This window comes from Cavia porcellus, unplaced genomic scaffold (assembly GCF_034190915.1).
Source record: "Cavia porcellus strain 051 isolate PalLab524CR breed Dunkin Hartley unplaced genomic scaffold, mCavPor4.1 scaffold_17, whole genome shotgun sequence".
Classification (NCBI taxonomy): Eukaryota; Metazoa; Chordata; class Mammalia; order Rodentia; family Caviidae; genus Cavia; species Cavia porcellus.
The window spans coordinates 12,550,771-12,556,508 of NW_026947500.1; the positions used below are offsets into that span (position 1 = coordinate 12,550,771).

Below are 5,738 nucleotides of genomic sequence, written 5' to 3' on the forward strand. Positions count from 1 at the left end.
CATTCTCAATTACACATGGTATGTTCTCCAAGCACACCATTTACTAGCTCATAGAACATACTTAAGTAAATACAAAATAATTGAAATTATCTTATGCATATTGTCAGACTATAGTGCAATGAAATTAGAATTCAATGACCAAAGACACCACAAAAACTTCATAAACAGAAGGAAATTAAATACACCCTTCTGAGCAACCAGAGTCGCAGATTAAAGAAAAAATAAATTCATACAATTAAATGATAATGCCAATATAACATACCAGAATTTATAGAATGCAATGAAACAGTCCTAAAAGGGAAACTGAGTGTTAAATTCCCAATCAGAAAAAACAAAATGAGCTTAAAAAAAAAAAACTAATGTTGAGCCTCAACCTTCTAGACAACTAAGAGCAAGACAAGTCCAAAAATCATATAAAGGAGGAAATTATAAAGATTAGAGAAGAAATTAATGTAATTAAGACTAAGAAAACAATACAAAGAATCAATGAATCAAAGAGTTGGTTCTTTCAGATTAAGTAAAATTGACAAGCTCTGTAAAGAATGACACATTGGTGCTTGCTTCAGCAGCACATATACTAAAATTGGAATGATACAGAGATTAACATGGCTCCTGTGCAAGGATGACATGCAAATTTGTGAAGCATTCCATATTTTTGAATAAATAAAAATTTTGGCTCATGTAAAAAAAAGAATGAGACATTGTGTCAAATTGAGAAATTTAGAAGTGAATGAAGTGACTCAGCATGGGTCAAGATTCTTACTTTGTGAATATCCTCATCCTGTGCCAGAAGAGGCCACAGAGATGGTGAGAGTGCTAGATCTGCCCTAGAGGGGGGTAGTCAGCTTACAATATAAGGGAGGAAAACAGGCTTGTTCTCCCCCTTCTTTTATTCTTGCTGGTTTTGCTGTCTTCTGGCACCTTGAAGTGTTGCCTATGTGCCATGTCACCCTGCTTTATAGTCAGCTGATTATGATCTGAAACCTCCACAAAGTGTGAGCTAAATAATCCTTTTGTCCTTAATTTTGGATGTCAGGGTGTCAGGTATTTTGTCCCAGCAGTAAGAGAAAAGTAACCAAGACAAGTTCTTAGCTGCCTTACAAGAAAGAAAGAAAGAAAGAAAGAAAGAAAGAAAGAAAGAAAGAAAGAACTCAAATTCATGCAATTAGGAATGAAATGGGTAAAATCACAATGAATCATGAAGATATCTAGAGGATCCTACTTTGAGATTCTGTATTACAGAAGAAAGAAAAACATAGAAGAAATGTACAGATTCCTAGATACATACAAATTACCAATGTTAATGCAAGAAGACATAAAAATTCTAAATAACCCAATATAAGTAAGTAAAATTTAAGATGTATTTAAAAACCCACCAACAAAAAAAATCCTAGGTCCTAATGGATTCACTGCTAAATAAATTTCTTGTAGACAAGAAATTTATAGAAGATCTAATGCCAGTATCGTCAAATTCTTTAGTAAAATTTAAAGGCAGGCAATACTCCCAAACTCATTCCTAGAAGCAAGTATCACTGTCATAGCAAAACCAGAGAAGGATCCACCTAAGAAAGAGAACTACCTTATCTCCCTAACAAACATAGTCATAAAAATACTCATTAAGATACTTGCAAACATAATGTAGTAAATCATCAAAAATATTATATGCCATGATCACCTATGCTTCATCCTAGGGATGCAGAGATGTTTCAACATACATGAATCAGTAAATATTATACAACATATTAACAGAGCTGAGGACAAAAACCATATGATCTCAATAGATGCAGTAAAAGCATTGGACAAAGCCCAATACACATTCATGACAAAAACCCTACAGAAAATTGAAATAGATGATCTTTATCTCAAACTGATAAAAGGCTATGACAAACCAACAGCAAATGTCATACTAAACAGACAAAAAAATGAAAGTTTTCACTCTAAAAATCAAAAACAAGACAAGGATGTCCACTATCCTGACTCTTATTCAACATAGATTTGGAAACTTTAGCCAAGCAACTATACAAGACAAAGAAATAAAAGGAATGAGATAAGAAAGGTAGAAATTAAATTATCATTTTGTGTGTGTGAAATGATACTCTACACAAAATTCCAAAAGCTATACCAAAAGTCTTCTAGATTTAATAATTAAATTCAATTGTGTAGCTGGATACAAAGTGAAACTGAAAAATCAATTGCATTCCTGTATACAAGCAACAGACTCATGGAGAGAAAAATTAGTAAAACTACACATTTAAAAATAATCCCCAAAAAGAGACACCTAGGAATTAACTTAATGAAGGAAGACTTTACATTAAAAACTACAGTACTCTGAAAAATGAGATCTAAGAGGATCTCAGAAAATGGAAAGAAATCTTCATTCTTTGGTAGGAAAAACAAATATAGTGAAAATCACCATACTTGTGAAATTATTACACAGATTTAATGCAACTGCTATCAAAATATCATGAGAATACAACACAGCATTAAAGAAAACAATCATGAGCTTCCTTTGGGAGAAGTGATGTAGAATTACAAGAGAAATTGTGGGCTACAAAGGCAAGGCAAGGGACATCATAGTCCCTGAGTTGAAATTATACTACAAAGGTACTGTGATTTAAAACCAAACAACACAACAACCCAGCATGTTATAGACAAAAAATCCCCAGACCTAAGGATCAATGAATCAGACTAGATGATGCAGAAAAACTTCAAACGTATATTCAACCAGTTTATCTTTGACAAAGAGACCAAACACCTTCACTGGAACCAAGACAGCCTTTTTAAAAATGGTGCCAGAAAAAACTGACTTTTCATGTCAAAGACTAAAACTAGGTCCATATCTCTCACTACAAAATTGAAATCGATCAAAGATGTAGCTACTAAAAGAAAAACACAAAACCGGTGGAAGATAAAATAGTTTGAACTCTTGTAGACATAGGTATAGGAAAACACTTTATGAACAAATCCCTGATCACACAGGAAATCACAAAGAATCAACCAGTATCTCATCTTATCATAAAGCTTTTGCACAGTAAAAGAAATCACCAACAGAGTGAAGAGACAACCTATAGAGTGTGAAAAAAGTTTTGCTAGCTATTCCTCAAAGATCTAATACCTAGAACATATAAAGAACTCAAGAAAATTGGAGCCCCCAAATTTAAAGACTCAATCCAAAAAATGAGCATCTAAAATGGATAGACATTTCTCAAGTTAAGAAGGAGAAACAGCAAGTAAGTATGTAAAAAAATGTTCAACATCACTGGTATTTAGAGAGATACAAAGTAAAACAACACTGAGATTTCTTTTCACCCCAGAAAGAATGACTATTTTCAAGAAATCAACCAATAACAAATGATGGCATGGATTTTGGGGAAAAGGAACCCTTCTCCACCACTGGTGTAGACTGGTGTAACCACTGTGGAAAATGCAGTGTGGAAATTCCTCAAAAAACTAAAACTAGAAATCTCACTTGACCCAGCTATTCCACTTCTTGGTATCTTCCCAAAAGAATGAAAAGCATCGTACCTCCTCTGCATGTGAACACACAGCAAACGCTGCAGCACAGTTTCCTGTTTCACAGTATCAGATATATAATGCTCAAATGGGAAGGTGAACTGGGTGGTGAGAGATACGGGTAAAGGAAAAAAGGATTTAACAAAAGAGAATAGAAGGAAAAAATATAAGCAAAGATCTTGCAAATAAGGAGGGAAAGAGGGGTGAAGGGAGAGGAGTAAAAAGGGAAAAAAGAAGAATCAAGATATATGGCGTACAGGTACACATTACATATGATGAATGTGATCATTACATGTAGCTAAAACATACCAATAAAGCTAATTATGAAAAGTAAATAAATAAAAATTTAAGGATTGTTTCCAAAAACAATTAGTCTATAAAATATATTGTCATAAGAAAGACTTTTTTGTTATACAAGTATGTCCAAGTGATGTCACACATCACTTGGTAAAACAATAGAAGAAGTCTTATTTTAACCCATTGCTGCTACTAGAAAAAATGGAACACTGATAGGTTGTATTATGTGCCACAAAAACAGAAGACTCTCAGAGTAAAAAGACATTAAAATAGAAAATTTAATAATTTCTGATTAATCACTTACAGGGCTGACTGAAACAAGAGATAAAGAAATCTGATCCCTTCAGGATATATAAGGCAGCCTCTGGTCAAAAGCAAGATACTACTCGTTTTCCAGCTTCCAATTCTACTGCAAGAAATGAAGATGTTAGATTTATCAAGTTTTCAGTTTGATTCTTTACTATACAACTCAGAAAACATTTGTGCTGTCTCTGTCCTTGAGTAAACACTGAAAGCTAGAATGATGGACCATTTTGTTATTTTAAAAATTTTGCTTTGTGAATTATACTCAGTAATAAGGATGATTCTAGAGTTGAGCCTATTCCCAATTACTCATTCTCATTGAAATAACTGAGATTAAAACAGAAAAACTATGAGATTCAAGAGAAAGAGAAAATAAAATAACAAGAAAACTTATTAGGTCTAAGTTTAAGTCTTTTGTTTCCATATAGCTTTGTCCAAAGACTGAAGCAGCCTCAGAAAGATGACATTAGTGTATTTCTTTCTTCATTAGTTTAGATATATATTTAAAATTCCATGGACTGAACACTATCCAAAAATGTAAGGAAAAGAATAGGGTAATGAACATGTGCACAGGGCTGATGTGTGGTAAAGCTTTTGCTTAGCATTTGTGAGATCCATGGTGTGATTGCCAGTACAGAGAGAGACAGAGAGAGCAGACAGAGACAGAGAGAGACAGAGACAGAGACAGAGACAGAGACAGAGACAGAGACAGACAGACAGACACGGACACGGAAACAGACACAGACACAGACATAGAGAGACTGAGAGAGGAGGAGGAGGAAAACAACTTGCCCTTACAATACAAATCAGAGGTATTCTCTTCAAACTATAATACACAAATACGCATATTAAATATCATGTATATTCCCAAAGCCTTCTGTGGGGCTTTTCAGAGGTGGCTCTATATATGGTGCTTGATCCTGGGATTGAGGGTGCCCAATCCTGGATGTCAGTGCTATCCACCCTGTAAAGAGTGCATAGCCTAGATGAAATATAAGGGACAGAAAGGGAGCTTGCTGAGCTGCCTATCTGCGGCTACTTTCTGCCTGCTCTATGATCATCCTGCACTGCCATGCCTTGGGGCTGGCTGATTATTGGCTGAAACCTCTACAAACTGTGAGCCAAAATAAACCTTTCCTCTTTAACTTTGGGTGTTGGATATTTTGTCTCAGCAATGAGAAAAAATAACTAATAAAAATAATAATTACTCATAAGAGGTAAAAGAAATTTCCCTGAACCAATGAATGACTGAAATATGTTACATAGAGAGTAAAAGTGATCCTTTTAGAAACAAAATGATGCAATGGTTTAGGGCAATACTATAATGATTTCTTCAAACAATGAGGATTTTGAAAGTAGATACTTTATTGCTCATTATTCAAAATTACCTTATCTTAGAGGAACAGATTAAATAAGACCATGTTTTTAAAATTCTGCTAGCAACCTTCTCATAGCAGTTACTTGTCATTTCAGAAAAAAGTCAACAGATTTAGAACATTAACCTTTCTACAAAATAAGTAAATTTGGAAATAGTTTTAACGCTGAAAAAAATCTTATTCCTGTGAACTTCTTATGGCACAAAATATTTTAGTCAGTTTATGTATCATAACCAAGTACCATCAAAA

At 34.0% G+C, this 5,738-nt stretch overlaps 1 non-coding gene across 1 annotated transcript; it reads left to right on the top strand.

Moving 5' to 3' along the window:
- Nucleotides 1-553: 553 nt before the first annotated feature.
- On the top strand, nt 554-657 carry LOC111756116 (U6 spliceosomal RNA). The gene has a single exon (XR_002790607.1). It is a non-coding gene; the product is annotated as a U6 spliceosomal RNA (small nuclear RNA).
- Nucleotides 658-5,738: the final 5,081 nt, after the last annotated feature.